The sequence below is a fragment of the Gossypium arboreum genome, chromosome 11, assembly GCF_025698485.1.
Source record: "Gossypium arboreum isolate Shixiya-1 chromosome 11, ASM2569848v2, whole genome shotgun sequence".
NCBI lineage: Eukaryota > Viridiplantae > Streptophyta > Magnoliopsida > Malvales > Malvaceae > Gossypium > Gossypium arboreum.
In genome coordinates, this window is record NC_069080.1 from 91,214,907 (window position 1) to 91,237,960 (window position 23,054).

At 32.8% G+C, this 23,054-nt stretch overlaps 1 pseudogene; it reads left to right on the plus strand.

Moving 5' to 3' along the window:
* Positions 1 to 12,269: 12,269 nt before the first annotated feature.
* On the plus strand, positions 12,270 to 14,341 carry LOC108473066 (probable disease resistance protein At4g27220; annotated as a pseudogene).
* Positions 14,342 to 23,054: the final 8,713 nt, after the last annotated feature.

Genomic DNA, 23,054 nt, shown 5'->3' on the forward strand with positions numbered 1-23,054 from the left:
CCTATATTATTACGCAATGATTCATTAAATAATCTGTACATAATGATATTTACAATTTTGCTTTTCAGTTTGAATGGATGTTGTATGCCGACCCCGAGATCATATTGTAACACCCATAACTTGATCCGGTTGTCAAACCCAAGTTACGGAATGCTACAATCATAACTGGAATAGAACATATTCAATTCACTTTAATTAACTCAATAAACATGAAATACTTCATAAATGCATAATTATTACTCAAATTTAACCAAAAAAAAAAATCCAACATAATCCATTCAATTTATGATTAACAACTATGTCATTTCTCAGATCATATGCGAGCTTATGTGTGCTCCCACACCATCCAGAATTTAACTAGGACTAATTTGCAACATTCTCAAATTTTTAATTCAATTATAAATCACAATAGTTCAGAGCTCAATTTGATCATCATAAGTCAATAGTCAATCATTAATCATAACAATCATACAAAAATGGCCTTAAATCGAGCCCATGAGACCTTAAAAATAGTTTATAAACAATCAGGGACTAATTTGAAACAAAACAGAAAAATGTCGAAAAAACTGAAAATAGGGGTCACACGGTCGTGTGGTTAGGCCGTGTGCCCGATCTTGTGTGACTCATAATAAGGTTACACAGTCGTGCCTCTAAGCTATGTAATAGACTGATGCCGTGTGGAAAACTTGCACCTAAAAATCAATAAGACACACGGCCGTGTGAGGAGGCTATGTTTGGCACACGGCCATATGACAAATTGTGTCTCAGGCCGTGTGCAACCAAAATGACTCCAAAAAAAATTAATTTCAAACATCATTTCTTAGGTATCAAACCCAACCATTTCCAACCATTTTCACCTATTCAAAACACATTCAAACAATCAAAAACATACCAAAACATTTAACCTAAGTGCCTAAGCAATGTACCCTTATTGGTACCACAATTCAAACATTTAAAATCCAAATCACATACATCTTTTCCCAAAACACCAAACATGTATTATCAAACATTTCATAACCTTAAACTACAATCAAAACCAAACTTACAATGGCATGAATCTTACCACTTATATACATATGGTCAAAACATACCAAAAGTGCCAAATAAACACACCCACAAAATCACATTACAAAGCATGAAACAACATGTCTAATAACAACTAAATTCAAACTCCTAGTACATGCCATTTATAACTCAACTTCAAAATAATCAAAACCTCTATTGATTTAGGAATAGATAATATGTATGCTTTGACTTGAACTTCCAATCGATCAAGATTTTTGATGATCTACAAAGAAAGAAACAATGGACATAAGCAAATAAATGCTTAGTAAACTTGTATATAAAAAACTTATTGAATTTTAACCATTTGTACATTTCATGCATAATTTCATTAACAAGCTTATGAATTCATTCATTTCCTATACACATAACAAATCTCACAAGTTAGTGAGTTCACATATATACATTAAACTTGAGCATACTATGTCAAAACAATCAAATGGCATATTTACCAATCAATTCGTCCAACTCATATTCAAATGGTAAATCACATTCCATTTTATTATACCCTATCCAATTTCTCCTTTCAATTATTGATTTTATGTAGCTAATACATCTATTCTTTTCATTTTACATATATAAAAACTTAAAACATATCATATCGTATCATATAATTCTCATATATAACAATTTCAATTCAATCACCTCTGTCAACCTATAATATGTGACACATTCCATTCAAAACTTGATACCATATAGCCATTTCATAATTATTCCTTACATAAATCAATTTTCATATAGCCATTTCAAGCATCGACCTTATAACAACATGATTCAACAATTTCTAAATCAATAAACATTTAAACATAAAGATATTCAGAATTCGTAATTTGTTTACTTCAATGAAACAATTCTATATCAAATACCATTTATTCTTCCGATGGATCTTTGTAAAGGTATTCACAATACATAAGTCCAGAAATAGATAACGCTCGTAAGAGCTAATCAGATACGAAATAAATGTGTCAAGTTACCTGTCCAGGCTAAACCAGTGACAACACAAAAAATTAGCCTAGTCAGGGCTACGTATATATGTAAGGTTACCAGTCCAGGCTAAACATTTAAAATGACAATGGATTACCAGTCCAAGTTAAACCTTTAAAACGAAAATGGATTACCAGTTCAGGCTAAATCTGAGTCACATGTATACCTGAATCTACAACACATGCTGGAGCTTAGTCCAGAATAGTAATTCAGAAAGAAATCTCATGTATAAAACTTTTACTCGATCCATCGAAATTATTTCAGAAATTCAATATCTTTCACATAAACCAATTTCATTTCATCAGTGTTAAATATATATATATATATATACATCATTGACAACATCTACTAATGAATTATAACCAAAGATAATGTTACGAACTTACTAAACAAAAACGGTTGCAAAAACAAGGCCAACGACTAATTGATAATTTAGCTTTTCCATGATCGAAGTCCAATTATTTCGTTCTTGATCAATTAATATTTTTCATTCAATTAATCCACTTAAGCTTATAATCTATATATATATATATATATATATATATATATATCATTAACAACATCTACTAATGAATTATAACCAAAGATAACGTTACGAACTTACTAAACAAAAACGGTTGCAAAAACAAGGCCAACGACTAATCTGATAATTTAGCTTTTCCATGATCGAAGTCCAATTATTTCGTTCCTTGATCAATTAATATTTTTCATTTAATTAATCCACTTAAGCTTATAATCCCTTTTAATAAAAATTTACAAAATTACCCTTAAACTTTACATTTTTTTGCAATTTAGTCCCTAAACCCAAAATTTACAAATTAACCATATTTAATCAAAGCTCATGCTAGTTGAATTCTATATAGTCTCTCTTATAACAGCCCAATTTTAGCTAAATCAAACAATGGTTTTGAAACCATAAATTTGATGTCAGAAAATTATTTTAATATTATTTTTGGTGTTTATAGCATGTGACTATATATGTGTGAAAGTTTCGTGAAATAATTTTAGCGTTTGAATGCTTAATTTGATAAAAGGGCTAAATCATGTAAAATGCAAAAGTGGCATTCTATAAGTTAAGAGTGCCTATTTGCTATGGTTTATTAAATCAAAAGTCCTTATAATGAAATTAGACCATTGATAGTGGAATTTTACATAAATGGGCTTAATAACATGAAATTTGATGGCTTTTAATTAAGGTTAATTTGGTAATTAAATAAATTAATGAATAATAAATAAAACAAAAGATGAAAACATGTTCATCTTTGTTTTATTTGAACTGAAAATAGAGAAAGAAGAAAGCCATTTAGGGCTTGTGATAGTCGGCCAATTCCTAGCTTGAGTAAGGTATGTTCTTTGTTCGGTTTTTGATGATTTCTACATTTTTGTGATCGTTGCTTCGTGTTCTAGCTAGCCCATACTTTAATTTTTGAAAGTATTGACGATTTTGTGAAATGCCATTAATGAATGCTTGAGCTTTTGAATGTTTGATGATGAAAAATGAATATTTGTTGATAGTTATACAAGTTTTGTTAAGTGATTTTGAGTAAAAATGCAAAATAGGGATTTAATTGTGAAAAGTGTAAATTGAGGGGTTGAAATGTGGAATAAATGAAACTTTTGGGCTGTTAGGGATTCAAGTATAAATCGGCTAAGCATGGGTTAAATTAAATTGTGTGAATTTTGTGTATTTATGAAATAGGGGCTAAGTTGTAAAAATGTGAAACTTTAGGGACTAAAATGTAAAAATTCCAAAATATGTGTTTTTGGACTAAATTAAATGATTTGATGAATAAATGAGTAAATTTTGAATGTATATAGATCAAGAATGAAAGAAATCGAATTTAGATTGGGGAAAATCAAAGGTTATCGAATAGTTATCCAGTCCCTCTATTTCGACTACGAGGTAAGTTCATATGCAAATTAATGTCTTTAAATTGATTTATAAATGTTTATTTGTCATTGAATTGCTATGAATATTGAACGAGCAAATATGAGTAAGAATCGACGAAGTTATGATATTCGAAATTCCGTACGAACTTTAAGAATAATATAGGATACAATGTCATGACATTAGGATTACCAAGATGTGATTACATGTAAGACCATGTCTAGGACATTTGCATTGTATTGTAATTATGTGTAAGACCATGTCTGGGACATTGGCATCATTATATGATTTTGTGTAAGACCATGTCTAGGATATTGGCATTGATATGTGATAACATGCAAGACCATAACTAGGATATGGCATTGTACGAGCTATATGTGATTTTCAAGTATCCTTAACAATTTCGAATGGTTTAATCGGCAAAGTCAAGTCGAGAAAGAATGTGTGAACGAGTTAAGTGACTCAGGTACGTACAAGATTCATACGAGTATTGAAAAGGGAAGTATTTGATGAATTCACATGTGATATTGAATATGTATACATTGGGAAAGGTTTGTGAACTTATATGTGCTTATTCATAGTTTTCTTATTTGATGGAAATGGTGTTGAATCATGCGGTAATTTTATTTGTATATGTCTTACTAAGCTTTTAAAGCTTACTTTGTGTGTTCTTTCCCTGTTTTATAGATTATCGAAGCTAGCTTAGACATCGGGGATCATTAGGAACCGTCATCACACTATTGACTACTTGTTGGTATTTTTGGATGCTTTGTAAATATGGTATATGACATGTATAGGCTAGTGATATGATGATATGTTTTGAGTTATAATATAGCCATGAGATTTGGCTTATATATGATGTAAATGTTGGTGTGTATTTGGCCATTTGAATTGGCTAGATTTATGAATTTGGTAAGTGATTTGTGATGTAAATAATGTCTTATGTTTTGGCAAGTTTAGTATGGATTCATGTGTTTGCTAGATGGTTAACTGATTTGGCTAATTATCAATGATGTGTCATGGTTGAGAAATGACATGTTTTGAATTGGTTTTAGGATGATGAATTGATATGTTTTGAGATATGAAGTTGTTAATAAGATGGTGAGAAAATGTATATAGAAGTTGAGGTTATGGCATATTGTTTTGGCATGATTTTGGTTATGGATTTGAGTAGTGAAATGGATGGAGTTTAAATGTCATGAAATGTGTATAAAATAGCATGCTTTGGTTGCCTTTGAATGTATTGAAATGGTATAAAATGATGTGGTATAGGTATGCTTGAGGAGGATGAGAAATGTGGCTTAAACCAAGCCTAATTTCACCCCACACGGTTGAGCACACTGGCATGTGTCTCGACCGTGTGCCTGCTGCAACTTAGTTAAAACAAGTCAGTGAGTTACACGGTTTAGATACATGGGCGTGTCTACTGGCCGTGTGTGACACACGGGCTGGCACATGGGCATGTCTTCAACTGTGTGGTGCAAGTCAGTATACCTTTCAGTTTTCCCACGGCCCTGGCACACGGGCGTGTCTTTGACTGTGTGGTGCAAGTTAATATGTATGCTCTGTTTTCACATGGCCTTTGACACGGGTGTGTCTGGTGGCCGTGTGAGGCATACGACCTGTTCATACGGGCGTGTGAACCCTGTAGGCATGAAAATTTTATAAGTTCCCGAAGTTTTTAAATGTTATCGGTTTAGCCCCGGACCTCTTTTAAGCATGTTTTAAAGTCTCGTAGGGCCTTATAAGGAACAATGTGAATGTGTTGAATGGATTTTGATTATGAAGGCATAAATGTATGTATTGTGTATGTGAATGATGTGTATTTTTCAGTAATACCTCGTAACCCTATTCCGACGACGGATACAGGTTAGGGGTGTTACACCTCTTTAGCCCATATTTATCACAATTTCACAATTCCAAAAAGTTTTACTATTTTAATAATTTAATCCTTTAACAATAAAATTACTAAAAATAATTTTACAAAATAGTCTTATTTAACAACTAAGCTTAATAATCTACCATTAAACCTCAAAAACACTTCAAAGTCTTTAACGGCACAATCGAAAATGTTTAACGGTTTTGAAAACGAAGGTACAGATTAGCTGGACCTAGTTGCATCGTTCTCAAAAACATAAAATTTACGAGAAACGGGTGAAAAATGGCTTACCATGCATGAATATACTCAAGGTCGAAGCTCTCAATCTTGCAAACATGGTGTTCGGTTGCAAAACCTGAAAAATAAAGAAGATGACAATTGTTTAACTACTTTTTTTTCCATTTGTTTATTCTTTTACATAATTACCAAAATCCCATTAATCATTCATATTTTAACTAAAAACACATATACCTACCATCCAATATCTTGAATATGGTTAAATTATCATATAAGGCCATTCAATTATGTTTTTATACTCAATTTTCCCTTTTAAACTAATAGCATTTGACTTTTACTATTTAGTCCTTTTACTTAATTAATTATCTAAACGTCAAAATTTCTAGACCAAATTTCAATGCACTTATATAATCACTCCATAAATATTTAATAAAATATTTATTGGCTGAATTTATAGAAATAATGTGCTGAAACCTCATTTTTCAAAACCACTTAACTTTAGAAATGAACCACTTGAACTTAACTATCCATTCAAATAACAAAAAATATCAAATTAAATTTATTATCACACTATATTTGACTCGTAAATATTAAATAATAATATTTACAGACTCATTTGTCGGATTTGTGGCTCCAAAACCACCATTTTCAACACCATTGAAAAACAAGCTGTTACACATACCTTGCATCTCGCCAGAAGTGTTGGCCAATCAGGAGATGTGGGACGTGAATGTGCCATTGATAGAGTACGTAACAGTGGAAATGCACAACTTGGATTGAGTTCTACGGCAGTTCGGGTATAGGCAACGAATTCCACTATCATCGTGAGACATAAAGGAACTACACAAGGTGAACATGTGGGGGAAGAACAACGAGGACTGGGCGAAAAAGTACAAGGAGAACATCCAGGCTTGGGATGTAGGATAAAATCTTTACCTGTCGGTGAACCATTTTTCTCGGCAGATACGGCAGCAGCTGATAATTATTTGACATGGTTCAGAGCTATCAGCAAGCCGTATTTGCTACCATCTGAGGCGAAAAGTAGGCAAATTTGGTCGAAGAGGTAATGTCAACTGCCACAGAGTGTAGGAGGGGATGCGGTCACATGACGAGTTCGTCATCGGCTCTGGTAGAAGTTGTGCCACATGTGGCTACGCAATATCCAAGTCAATTTGCTCCAGTTACTTCCGTTCAATTCACTAACCCTATTTTTTTCACAAGCACCACCGTACTAAGGACCACCGCCACACGTGATTGATTCTTCTATTCCTACGGGTACATATTTCAAGGCACCAATGTCCTCCGCGTATTACACCCCCATGTCATTGTCGATGTCGAACCCCATGTCAGGACAAATGCTAATGTATGCATCGCCACCAATGGCAATACTAATGCAGATGCTCATGCAACAATCGATGCCGATGTCGATGTTTGGTACTTTTTTGACACACCTGAGATTTAGTGTACCTTATGGTTACACGCCTATATTAACCCAAACACCGCGTGCATCATTGCTTTTCCGAGGTGTCTCATTGTCACAACCACCAAACACGAGAGTGGCGGATACACTTTGGCAAGTAAGAACGACACAACAATCAACCACAGAGGAAGATGATGACTCTATCGAACCCTAAAAAAGATTGCCCAGGGGGTAGTATTAGGTACATATTTAGGAGACGATGATGAGAAAGTCTACAGGCCCGCACCTCCAGATACACCTCTGGAGGCACCTCCAGTTGAACCTCTGGTTGTATGTTCGGTTCCATATAGAAATCCTCCATGTAACCATCGTCTACTGCCTTACAGCACACATTCTCCCCGATGTCATGTAAATATAAATATGTCATAAACAAAAAATTGAGGTTATTCATTCAAATAATACCTTTGTCTTTATTATTATCTATCATGAGTTATGCGTAAGTTAATAATAAATAACAAACTGAGCTAAAGGGAATACACGAAGCACACTAATGAATATGAAACTTGGTAAAAAGTAATGTTATCGACATTGAGGCCCTATCATATCCCCGTACAGAGAATATGTTGTCTTCGTATGCTACAATACCCGCATAATTTCTATTGACTGTCTTTCTCCCAAATATTAATATTGTTCCTTATCCAGGTGGAATTCGGGTGACTTTTCGAGATACGACGCAGGTCCTTTACTTGGCATCAACTCAAATGGCGGCTGGACACCGACAACCATATACTCTCATTTGGGACAGATGAGAGTTCAAGACTCAACACACTATGAATGCATTCTAGTCAGTAGACGTCATTGATGCAAGGCGCGTAATCAATCCATACGTTCCCACATGCAGCAATTGCATGTGCGCATGAGAACTGAAATGCTTGGAATCTCTCATAATCGCAGGTCCCTTCTGTTAAGTTCACGCAATAGGATGGACCTTAAATTTCCTAGTTGGGCCTAACGTGCTCCGTGACTCAAAAATCGAGGTCCTAACATGCTTTATAAAAGTGCAGCTAACTAGGCATACTTTTCTGCCATGTTAGTAGGAAAGCTCCCCCAGCTGGGTAAGTTTTCTCTAACAAATTTCCTATTCCCCAGGGAGAAAAGCTTGACGCTTTGAATAATTCAGATGCTTTAAACACATTTAGAATATGTTCATCACTCCTGCAATGCGCTTTCAAGGTTTTTCTTTATAAATAGACCCTTCCCTACTGCTATAAAAGGGCTCACACATACCAAGCTTTATTATCCCTCAGTCATATAATTTCTCCCCAATCCTCACAATTCCTCCACTATAAACCATTTCTCGATCTTAAAAATTTTGATCGCTAAAAATATTTGGTTTAATTTTGAGGTATCTTGAGTCATTGGTAATGCAATATTGCTCCGAGCTACACACATTTCATATATCATACTGAGATGAGATTATTACCTCTGAAGCCTATCCTAGAGAAGTCAGTTATGGGGTGATTTTGCTTTCTACGGTCTAGGGTGGAAGTCGACGTGGAGGTCTCAATCGACAAACGTTATGTGGTAATGGATTGGGGTATAGCGGAGGAGCCAATTGACGGTTGTTACGAGGTCATGAGCTCAATTTTTTTGAATTTTCAAAAATGATCCCCTATAAATACCATATAGAAGTTTGAGGGCATATTCATACAGAAAAACTCTAGGGCTTCTCGCTATAATCAGTGTAATTTTTTTCTCTATTTCCAAGCAACTGGTACCTTTAACCTTCATTCTTATTCTAATGTCGGAACAATCATGGACGCAAGAGGACTCTCAGGCGAGAAGTGACTGTTGCGGTGAAGTAAAGGTGATGGTCCTTTCGGGGCGACAACAGCTGTCGTTATTAAACAACCCATTAATAACTATAATCGCTATCACGTCTACCTGAGTTTGACCTCTACTGTACCGGAACATCCGCTCTCCACCTGAGAGCCCTTTTATGTCCACCTCGATGTCAACCTTCGGACAGGTGACAACCTTTGGACAAGAATGAAAGGTTCAATATACTAGCTACTTGGAAATAGAGAAAAAAATTATGTTGTTTACAATAGAATTCCCCAAAGTTTTTTGTATGATTATGACCTCAATCTTATATATGGAATTTATAAGGCATCATTTGTGGGTATCCAAAATGCTTGACCTTCTGACCGCGTAACGATCATCACTGGGGCCCCAATTATACTCGAGCCCACCGCCTACTAGGACTTCCACCCAAACTTCTACCCTTGATTGTATTAAGCATTATTACCCTGAAACCAGATTTCCCCATAATAGTTCCTTAGGTGATGGTCTTATCCCCGACATATGAAATATATGTGTACTAAGGCATGTTATCACAACCCCGACCCTTTAAAACTACCTATGAACTTCTACTGTTTCAGTCAAAAACCCTGAATACTTTTAAAATACCATAAACCCTAAAAAATAAAAAACTCTAACCCTGAAGAGAACTTTCTCTCTCCTAAAAATGACCTATTTCCTTAATTAAAGTTTAAAACGACCTAAAGGCCTAATGAAAAAAATTAGCATATTCTTCAAATTTAGTCGAGTAAATGTTATTTTGAAAATATTTTTGTTGTTTTTATATTTTATATAAAATCTTAGAAAATACTTATGATACTTTTTCAAATTTACCATCTTAACTAAAAACATATTTAATATTTATATTAATTTTTGGATAAATTATCTAGTTGGTCACCTAAAAAGAAATCCTTGGAATTTGGTCCACAACTTTTAAGGCACTTTTATTTTAGTCACTCAAGCGTTAAATCTCTAATGGTGATTAACTATACGGGCCACATCATTTTTAAATTTTCATTTTGATCAACCAACTTTTTAAGCCATTTTCATTTTGGTCACCCTAATTTTTTTTTAAGTATTGATTAGGGTTAAAAAAAATCAAGGATTAAAGAGAAAAGACGGTAGAAGCTAAAATAATATACAAAATTGTCAATTTATACTTGTTTATCCCATTATCAAAGATTCTATATTTTAAAAATTTTAAATTTTAAATTTTAAATTTTAAATTTCAAAGCACCAAAATAAATTGAATAAATTGTTGAAAAATTTATCCATTGATAATCCCAACCAATTTGTTACAATAATATTAAAATTAATTAATTTAATCTCCTTTCAAATTTTAAAATGAACGAAATCAACTCAAATAATTCATATTTAATAACAATCTCTGAAACTTAGATTTGTATTTGTTACAATAATTTGAATCTTAATATTTAAAATTTATATTTCAAAACCCAAATTTAGAATTTTCAAAATGAAATAAACAATTAAAATTTGATAATTTTGTGTTATATTATAATTTCTACCTCTTTTTCACTTTAATCTTTGATTCCTTTATCCCAATCAACACTTTAAAAATGTATTTTTATAATATGTGATTGTAGTATAATCTAGAATTTATTGAAGTTTTTTTTCTAAAAAAAGGCAAATTCATTAATTTATTCAATAAATGGAACCATTCAATTCAGGGGAAAAAATAACAAACACGATTGTAGACGGCGAAGGACAAGCTCCATCAACACAACAAAGGCTTTAGCTTTAGCATCAATAGAACATTATGATATGTTGACAATTGACTTTATCACAACTCAAACACGCTATATCTAGAGTGATTGTGAGCACTTAATACGATAAGAAAATTAGTCCTAGATGATCCAAAGCAGTAAGCAAAAATCAACAAAAGAATCAAGCATTCATTAAACTAGAGAGAACGACAACAAAATCATCCCTAAAATCACTTGTAAAACTAAAGTTATATGCATAAGCAAGACTAAAAAACACGCTACAAGAGTGGACAAAAACTTCTAAAATTGAAAACTTATTAAACAATAAAAAACAAACAAAAAAAAACATATAAAACTTAAGAAACATGGGTCCAAATCGACTAGTGAAATCATTTATTATTCTTAAATACTCTCAAAACATAAACATATCAAGAAGCTAATGAAGAGCTACCCACTTTCTAAGAAAAATTACTAGTGGCTGGTAGAGTTTTAGCGAACAGACGTCGTCATCTATCCATCACAATTTGTAATGACAATAAAGATACCTATAAAATATATCTTCAAACTAAAAAGAAAGAAAACATGTATAGTGAAAGAAAAGAAAAGAGAAAGAAGAAAGAAAATGTTAGTGAGGGGGAGAAAAAGGTGGGAGATAACCGGTCTGAAGGCTAACACTATTGTTGGGCAAAACAAAATATAAAAAGCAAACTGGTTAGAAAAAAAATTTTAAAGGTTTTTTAGGCTTTAATTCATTGAAGTATTTAAATATTTAAGAATATACTTAATAAAAAATTTAAAATAATGAAATATAAAAAGAGGGGCAAGCAATGGATTATTAGAGATAAAAACATAAGATAATGTCGAAAAATAAAATAGAATTAAAGCGCCAACCAAACTTGAAAAGTCTGCAAATACCTCAAATATTGTCCTTTATTATCAACAAACAAACTTTGAAAATTGCTTCAAATATTTATAAAGTCTCCTCCAAGTTCCGATCATAGCAACGTTCAGTCCGTTTCCAGTGCTTTACTCTCTGCCTTGTATGACTTTGTTCATCTTCTGCTTCACAGTTTCATACAGAGCTTGCAATCTGTCAAAACCAAGTCTCGTCATTCTTGTTTCCTTTTTACTTGAATTTCCTCCCCTCCTCTGTCATTCTATCACTTACGCTCTACTTTAGTACTTTTGAACCCTCTCTTTTCAATGGAGGTTACTATGGGCAGCGCTAGCAACCTTGTTACCGGTGTTATCGGATACTTGTTGCAAAAAATCAAACGTAATTTCAGCTATGTTTGCCACCATAGAACAATGGTCTTGGATTTCGAGAAGAAAGTTGAGATGATGAAAGACAAAAGAGACAGAGTGCTGCTAGACGTTGATGCTGCTCAAAAGAACTGCGAGACTATATACCCCGACGTCAACCATTGGCTGATGAAAGTCGATGACATGATCATTTCAGAGTTGAACAAAGTGAAGGGTCTTGAAGACGAAGCAAAGAAAAAGTGTTTTATCAGCTTGTGTCCTAATGTCAAGGCTTGCTATCAGCTTAGCAAGAAAGCAGAAGAAGATGCCGGTGCCGTTGATGAACTCCTCCAGCAAGGTGGCTTTGACAAAATATCATATCTGGATATCCCGCCGCCCGTAGTGCATGTACCTCCTAAAGATTTTGAGGACTTTGATTCTAGAAAGCTGGTGTTTAACAAAATCATGGAGGCGGTGAAAGATCCTAATCTCAACATTGTAGGGGTCTACGGAATGCCTGGTGTTGGCAAGACCACGCTTGTGAAAGAAGTTATTCGACAAGTTGAAGAAGATAAATTATTCGACTCTGTGGTTATGGCTGTTGTGACTCATACTCCTGACATAAAAAATATTCAAGACCAACTTGCTGATACGTTGGGATTGACGTTTAAGGAGCCGAGTATGAGTGGAAGAGTAAGTCGGTTGTGCCAAAGGTTGAAGAAAGAGAAAAAGATTCTTGTTGTTTTAGATGATATTTGGACAAGATTAGACCTGATGGAAGTGGGAATTCCTTTAGGAGATGAGGATCAGGTATGCACCATACTGCTGACGTCCAGAAACAGTAATGTTCTGAAAAAGGATATGGATGCTAAAAAGAGTTTTTCAATTGGAGTTTTAGAACACAAAGAAGCTTGGGATTTCTTCAAGAAGATTGCAGGGGACGGTGTTGAAAGTCATGGCTTGCCTTCCATAGCAATTGAGGTAGCAAAAAGATGTGGTGGCCTACCTATTGCCATTAGAACACTTGCAACGTCTTTGAAAAATGAACCTCCATTTGCATGGGAGGATGCTTTGCAACAACTAAACAGGCCACCGTCGAGCAACTTCAAAGGAGTACCCGCAGCTGTATGTTCAAGTATAGAGTGGAGTTACGATCGTTTACCAAGCGAGGAACATAAACAGACTTTTTTGCTTTGCGGTCTAATGGGTCATAATGTTCTCTTTGATGACTTGCTTGTGTATGCAAAGGGATTGGGTTTATTCCATGGTATCAACACAGTTGAAAAAACACGGATCAGATTATTGACAGTGGTGAGTCATCTGAAAGCCTCTTGTTTGTTAGTTGATAGTTATAGCAATCAACGCTTTGATATGCAAGATCTTATTTGTGATGTGGCCATCTCAATTGCTTCTAAAGGCAACCACGTGTTTGCTTTAAGAGCTCAGGATGTTTTGGAGGATTGGCCAGATGGAGACATAATGAAAAGGTGGGACATGATCAGTTTGCAGAATGCTAATATTAGCATGCTTCCTGATCTTTTGAGATGTCCGAACCTTGTTTGTTTCGAAATGCTTAGCGAGGATCCTTCGATGAAAATACCAGCAAACTTTTTTAAGGAAATGAAAAATCTTAAAGTCCTATATTTGTCTGGCATGAATTTATCGCCCTTGCCTTCATCAATTTCCTTGCTAGCAAACCTTGGAACATTATGCTTGATTGATTGTGTGTTGAGAGACATTGCCCTTCTTGGGAGCTCAAGAATCTGGAGATTCTTAGCCTTCAGATGATTGAAATGCTACCGGAGGAAATAGGAAAACTAAAGTGGTTAGGTTTAATTGATTGTTCCCAACTCAATAGAATTCCACCTGGTGTCTTCTGCAAATTGTCTCGATTAGAAGAACTGTATATGGGTAACAGTTTTAATGAATGGGAAGCAGAGGGACACTCTAGTCTTGCTGAATTGAAAGCTTTGTCACGTTTAACTGCTTTAGAAATTTATATCCCTAATGCCAAGATTATTCATTCCCAAAGACTTCTCCTTTGAGAAGTTGCAAAAATACATTATTTTCATCGGAGAAGCATCGAACTGGGATTGGAATTGGGGTCGGGTTCGTGAATACTCCAGAACCCTAAAGCTGAGCCTACACACAGGCATTAGCTTTCTTAACAACGGAGTCAAAGTTTTATTGAAGAAAGCTGAAAATTTATATATAGATGAAGTGAAAGGTGTGGAGATTTTGCTACAAGAATCAGAATTTGGGGATTATTTTCAACAGTTGAAGAATCTGCATATCCAGAATGGTGCAATGATGAAATATATCTTTAAATATAATGATGATATTCACCAAATTGAATTCCAACTAGAGTCTTTGACGCTCCAGGGCCTACCAAACCTCATTAGCTTTTGCTCTCAAAATAAAGGTTCTCCACAGGGAGCAACCCTTTTCAACCAAAAGGTATGTCTTACTCTCTTCTTGTCCATCTGGCTTTAAAACTTTGAGCTATGCTCACAACTATAAGTTCTGATTTGAAACAAATTTTAAGAAATATATTTATTATATTATTTTCTCTCACAAAAAGTTAACAGAATCTGAGATTTTGATATAATTGGAAGATAATGGACTCAGCCGGAAAAGGAAAGATGAATACTGCATTAAGGACTATTACGTTATGCTTTGCCATTTTACAGAATATTCATAAATTTAGCCCTAATTCTTTTATTACTTTGCCTATTAGTCCTAAAATTTTAGTTAAACCTAACACTAAATTTGTCACCTTGTATGGCACTTTATGAAAATTCAAATAATAAAATATTAAAAATTCAACAAATTAAAAATATTCATAAAAATTTTAGAAAATATTCGAGTCAACGGTGAAGTAAGTACACGTATACTTTTACTTTTAGGCGGACTATCACATCAATGTTATTCAAATGTTAATAGTTCATTTATTTTTTTTTGTTCAAGATACAATAGTCTAACTAAAATTTGAAGATTAAGAAATAAAGTGATAATAATAATAATAAATGTTAAAGTTAAAGTTAAATTTATTTTTACGTCTTTGTCTATATTGAATGGCAATTGATACTCACACATGTACAAAGAATTATATATATCTATATATATATTAATTATATAGTAAGTGACAATCATATATAGAAAAAAATATATTCGGCTACCCTTTCACATCATTTGAAAAAACATTCGAAGTTAATAAGAATAGATTTGGTAACTAAACAAGTACATGTGTGCAGCCACTTTTTCCTGAGTTGAAGGAGTTGGTGCTATCCTCAATTAGCATCGAAAGAATATGGCTTCCCCAAGAGTTTTGTTCACCCAAAATTTGACAACATTGATTATTGAGGGTTGTGCCAACCTAAAACATGTTTTATCCGACGTCATGGTTAAATATTTACAACAGCTCGAATGCTTGGAAATAAGTAAATGCAAGTGCATACAAGAGATAATATCGAAAGAGAAGATGACCAAAGAAGCATTTGAAAACAAAGCTTTAATCTGCTTCCCTCGATTGAACTCCCTCAAATTGAAGGATCTTCAGGATCTTATTGGATTTTGCCACGAAGATTATAATGTTGAGTTCCCGGCACTGAAGAGTCTTGAGATAGAAAACTGTCCAGAATTGAAGGAATTTATCCATAAATCTATGAGCAATGATATCTCAACTGATGGAGTTTTGTTCAATAAAAAGGTACTCATTTCAACGCAATGCATTTTTTTTCTTTTTCCTTCTCTTGATGTGATATCATTCTTTATGCCTTTATCATATCATTACATCTATGTATATATATGGAAGAATATTTGATTTACTGTCGGTACATAAATTTCATATACTATCAGTGAATAATAATATGACATTATTATTAAATAAAATAGAAAATAACGATGAACTTGTAAATAAATATTGATAATTTTAGTTAAACATAATTAAACAATATAATTATATATCCATGATTTTTTTTCAATTATTGAGTTTTTTCAATAGAATGAACTTGGGCTAAAGAATTAAACAACATATTGGTTCTTCTATTATTTGACTAAAATTTGTAATGAAAATATAAATTTTAATTGAATATTACCTCTTAATTTTTGATTTTTTGAAACCTATTTTACATGATTTGAAGACAAAATTTAAGCAAATATCATTCCTTCAAATATTTAACTTTAAAAAATTAAAAAAGAAATAAATTAAATTATAAAATATTAAAGAAAAAACTTAATTTTTTTTATTTTAAATAAAAATCTCACTTCATTTATTAACTTTCTTTTATTATTAAAATCTTTTGTAAATCCATAAGAAAGTTGTAAAAGATGAAATTACATCTATCCATGTCATTTTAAAATATTTTTCTATTTTGATGTTCATGTATTCTAAATATGTGATAAAATTTTTAGTATCATATAATTTTTTTAATTGAATGCAAAAAATAAAAATAAAATAAAAATAAAACCGTTTTCTGTTTTTTTTTTTTTTTTCAATTTGAAGTCAGTACAAAGAAAATATCTACATTCTTCAAATAGATATTGAAAAAATGTTCAAAATATTTATAAATATGATATTACTATTTTAATATTATTATTCAAAATAATAAAATGAAATACCAAAATAATATATTAAAATTGAAAAATAAATTATATTTACTAAAATTTAATAATAGTAATTTTAAAATAATATTATTTATATTAAGATAGCTATTTTTGAAGGAGACATTAATATAATACTTATTAAAATATTAATATTTCAAGTAATGGTAGTTTAATAATATTCAAAGCAATATATTAATATTAAAAACAATACAATTTAAGATATTAAATTAGTGTTAGTGCTACATTAATCAGAAAAATATTTTAAAACTCTTAAATATTATAATAAAATAAATATTATTTGTATTAATAATTGATATATATTTTATATTATAAAACCTATTACTAAATATTTATAAAATGTAATCTATATATTTATTGATAAAAGTATTAACTTAAATTATTTTTATAAATTATTAATAATAGTATTTAAAATTTAAAGTAATTAAAAAGCTAACATATAATATATCTAAAATGTAACAAAGTACAATATTGTCACAAGTGACATCAAGAATTTATTTGCCGTGCCGTTAATTATTTTAAAAATAATTAAATTAAATGGATAATATTTTGTTTAAAATATACAATTAATTAAATAAATTATTTAGATTATATGAATAATAAATTCATATATATTCTTCTCTAATTAACAATGATTCCAATTGATTTATTAAGGTAATTTACATATGTCTTTATTTAAACATTAATGTGTAATATAATTTTATTTCACTCCATAAATTTAATGTAATTAGTTCCATTTATCATTATGTAGGTTACTTTTTCAATTTCCACAAAATCATAGTATCTCGTTTGAGAAATGTGAAGAGGATATGATATAATCAACTTAGTTCGGGTTCTTTTTCTAATCTAAAAGAGTTAATAGTAAAGCATTGTGACTTGTTGTTTTTTACCCAAAAATTTTTAGAATTTGGAGAAATTAACAATAACCGATTGTGCTTCACTAGAAGAAGTGTTCTACTTTCAAGGATTAGATATTGAAAAAACATATATGGTGTGCAATCAATTAAGAAATGTGACTCTTGGTCGCCTTCCAATGTTGAAGCATATTTGGAACATTGATCTCAATGAAAATATTTCATTCAAAAATTTACGGCATGTACATGTTTAGCAATGTTGGAGTTTGAAAACTCTGTTTCCATTCTCGATAACTAAAGATCTTCAACAACTTGACAGCCTAAAAGTTGAAAGTTGTGGGATAGAAGAGATTGTTTCAGAAAATGTGAAAAGATGTAACCAGCAAGTAATTTGGTTTGAATTTAATCGGTTATCCATCCTTATGCTTTGGAATCTACCAAACCTTCTACATTTCTATCCAAGAATGCACAACACGACGATGCTTGTGTTAAGAAGGTTGAGGACATGCAGATGTGGGAAGCTTAAGATATTTGGTTATGGAGAGTCCCAATTCCAAAGACCACTTTTGTTCATTGAAATGATATGAACCCTTCACCTTTTCTTTAAAGATAGTTTATATGTTTAGTTTGAATCATCTACTACCTCTTAACTAAATGCTTTTAGTTTTCATTTATAAAATAAAGAAAATCAAAGTATTCACTAACTTCATTTTTTTTCTTATTCACTAAATTATTCGAAAGTTTTCATTTAAGTTATTGAACTATTTAAAAGTTTTTATTTAAATCATTGGGCTATTAAGTTTTTTTTTTAAAAATTCTGCCAGCAAGCTCTAAGGGATGATTAGATGATCGGTATGGTGAATTAATACCCATCAAGTAGAAGAACATACCTTAGATCCAAGTCGATTTGACAATCAATATTGGAGATCGAAGAAAAAAGCTATTTGAATATTGATTTGGAAATTCGTAATATCCAAAGTTTGTTTCATAAAAATAAAATTGAATTATAGAAGAGAAAAGGGAAAAGAGCTTTTGATTGGTGCAGGCAGTACAAACAGAGATAACCATATAACATTGATTTTAATAGTCTAATGACTTAAATGAAATATTTTAAATAGTTCAATGACCAAAACAAAAACTTACTCATAGTTTATTGATTAACAGTGTAGTTTACTTGTAATTTTATTTGGACACCCCAACTACAAGTTAGGAAGACAGATATTGGTCTTTAAAAATAAAAGGGTTATTTTACCACTGATACTTTCTATGCTTCATTTTTATTATAAAGTCTTTGTCCTATAAGATTATTTTAGTAATGATCCTTCATTTCTTTTTATTTATAATCCTAACCCACAGAAAGTTTTATTTAATTTTTGGTTTAGAGCCACTATAAATTTTATTAACTCAATGATAACCAGTCTAATACATTCGTTACACAAAACCGAAAGTAAAATAAAATTTTATCAAAACATCAGGTCGATCGTCACCAAGCCTTTAAGATAGCAAACCTAATAACTCCGTTTTCTAGGTTTAATAGTTTAATCATCACTAATCATCTTGTAGTATTTCTTTTACAGTTTATTTTTTTTTTTGGCTCTCTTACACAATTCTTATTTAGTTTATACAAGTGGTTATTAATTTTTCCATATGTATCTAATAATTAATGTGTATCTAGTACATGAGAAGAGATTGTATTGAACCGTGATTTCACATTATCTTGATCCCTTTTTTAACAGGAGAATGAGAAATTAGATTTTTCCTCTTAAAAATTAGAATGAAAATTTAAAGTTTTGTACCATCCTTTCTCTCTAGTACAAAAATGCATTTTAAGTAAGTATATTCATGCATCACATTATCCAACAGGAAAGTTCAGAATTAATTAATGCATGTTTTAAAATTTAATGGTTTTTCTTTTTCATGTTTGTGTTAGACATTGCAATTCAAACACCAAACAATATATATTCGTTTTTTGCTTGTTGACTTCTCAGATCATCCCTCAACTGGAAGATGTTTCACTGACAACTGATGATGTTGCAATGATCGGTGAAGGCCAATTTGCATATGACTTATTTTCCCATATAAAAGTTCTTCGAGACACTGAATACCTCAATGAATCAACAGATCTTTTCCATTTCCTCCCGAGATTTCCCAACTTAGAAAAGCTTCACATGGTTTCTTGCAATTTCAAAAAGTTGTCTCCTTACAAAGGCGATGTCAGTGAGGAGAGAGACGAGGTAATGATGCTCCCAAGAATTAACATGTTAAAATTGCAAAGGGTCGATGAGATGACACATGTATGGGAGCAAGGCTCTCCCCTCCACCACATTTGTGCTAATCTCGAAACTCTTAAATTTTATCAGTGTGACTGCTTAATCAATTTATCATGTGATTCCTCGTATTTTCGAAATCTCACTACTTTGGGTGTTTGGGATTGCAAAGAGATGGTGGAGCTTATTACATATTCGAAAGCTCAAAGTTTGGAGCGGCTTATTATATTGAAAATAAGAGAATGTGAAAGGATGAGAGAAGTAATTGTAAGCGATGGAGATGAATCAACATATCATGAAATTATTTTCAGGAAGCTGAAATGTTTGGAGCTTTATTGTTTACAAAACCTCAAAAGCTTCTATTCCAAGAATTACACTTTGAAGTTCCCATCATTGGATGAAGTAATAGTGAGTAACTGTCCCACAATGGAGAATTTTTGCGGTGGAGCTTTAAGCACGCCAAAGCTACAAATGGTTCAACCAACAAGGTTAGATGATTTGGGACGTTGGGCTGGTGACCTTAATGCCTCCATTGAACAGTTAAAACATACAAGGTACAAAGTACTCAAAACTAACAGAAGGCGGCCTGCTTACAAAATCATCATTGTCCCTTTAATCCGTTCTCTTAATGCAGGTTGGTAAAAATGTGATTCGGAGGATCTTCGGAATCTTAAAGCTACTCCAAGATAAAGAATTTCATTTCCAAGGCATGCCACAATACCATAGATTACAAAGAGAATCTAGGCAGGAGACATATCATGCGGATTTCGAGCTGTTCCAGGTGTGAAGAGGGGAAGGAAACTATCTAACACATCCTCTTTTTCTGCCCACCAGCTCAAGCAACGTGGAGAGCCTCGACGTTCAACTACACCCTTCCTCTACAGGTTTCGAATCCTTCAAGCAACCACTTCAGGACTCAGGAGTGAATACGATAATGAGTTTGATTGTTTGGACGTGTTGGGGTATTTGGAAGGCACACAATGAGTGGATCTTTGAAGGCCGTGATGGGGACCCTGTGAACATATGGAACAATGTGCTCAAAAGATATCACAACTTCATGTTCTCTCCAACAGAACTAGCCATTAAACTAATCTGATAACGCCTCATCTACTACCTCTGTTCTTCATTGGAAAGGTATGACTCTTCTTCACCCTTTATTTAAAGAAAGTTCATGTGTTTTACTTGATTCATCTATTACTACCTTTCAACCAAATGCATTTAACGGAACATCCTATTTAAAGATAGTTCATGTGTTTTACAATTGATCCTTGTATGTTTTCCATTTTTATTATAAAGTCCTTGTCTTTTCTAGCTTTTTCAGCTATGTCGATGGCCTCTTTTAGCACATTGATAATGATAAAATGAATTTAATAATCAATACATCAAATTTGTTAAAGAAGTGGACATTTGCCCATGCCAACATCTCTTTTCCTCATTATATGAAATACATCAATGTGTCATTGTTTATGCTTGTCGGGTTCTCAGATCATCCGTGAAACCAGAAGAAGTTTGTTGAGTTTTTCACACAAGAAGAAAAACAGATCTATTTTACCCGGGTAAAATATGAACAACTTGTTGAGACTGAAACAACAAAGTAATAAACCCGGGTAAAGTAAGTGTTAAGTTTCAATCAAGTGATCAATGAAACAAAACAAAGAGATTTTGTGTTTGAAAGCTCAAAGACATAAGCAAAATCGGATAAACAAAATGAGAGAACAAGTTGGCTATGCTTGTTACTTCACAAGTAAAAAAAAACATAATACTTAAGTAGATGGGTTACATAGAAAAAAAATAAAGCTTGCTTGTGCAAGTAGCTAAGCTGTAAAATCAGCATAATAACATCCTAAAATGACTACTAAATCAGCTAAGAGCATGATTAATCTTAGCTGAACATTACATAAAAGGATAACAAACAAACTAATAAGGTCAACTATTACAAAAATGGTTCTTCAACCGAATTACACCATGGATATTTCAATGCTTCAGCTGGACTGCTTGGTCACTTGTATGCTCATGCATGATTGCATGGTAGCATGCATGTTGCTGCTGTAGTTGCCACCTTTGAACACCCCTCCTTGGCTACAAAGTAGCAAACTCCAATCTCTTTCCTTAAACATTTGAACCTTCTAGCAGCTAATGGCTTGGTCAGAACATTAGCAAGCTGATCCCTCGAACAACAATGTATCAAGCATATTTCCTTAGCAAGTTCAGCTTCTCTCACAAAGTGATACCTGATCTTGAAATGTTTTGTTTTGCCATGGAACACATGGTTTTTGGCAATGGCAACAGCAGACTGGTTGTCAACCTTAATTTCAGTTGCTTCCATCTGTCTGGCATTTAAGTCATCCAATAACTTTCTAAGCCAAATGGCTTGGTTAACAGCAGTAGCAGCTACAATATACTCAGCCTCTACAGTGGATTGAGCTACTGTTTGTTGCTTCTTTGAACTCCAACTGAAAACACTTGAACCTAGACTGAAGAAGTAGCCTGATGTGCTCTTCACGTCATCAACTGAACCAGCCCAGTCACTATCTGAAAAACCAACAAGTTTCAGCTCCTTTGATCTTCCAAACTTCACACCAAAATTCAAAGTCCCTTTGACATATCTTAGGACCCTCTTTGCTGCTTTAAAATGTGCAACATTACAGCAGTGCATGAACCTTGAGAGTAAGCCAACAGCATATAGGATGTCTGGCCTTGTTGCTGTTAAGTAGAGTAAGCAACCAACCAGACTTCTGTACCCCCTTTCATCAACTCGACCGTGCTCACTTGTGCTTGACAACTTCTCTCCTAGTGCAACTGGTGTGCTAGCAGGTTTGCACTTTGACATGCAGAATTTGCTTAAAACTTTTAGTGCAAAGGTTTGTTGGCTTATAAAAATACCTTGTTCTCCCTAATTTACCTTCATACCAAGGAAATATGTCATCAAACCAAGATCAGGCATCTCAAAAATGTCTTGCATTTGCTTCGTAAAATCTTCAATCAGTTCATCTTTACTGCCAGTGACTGCAGGT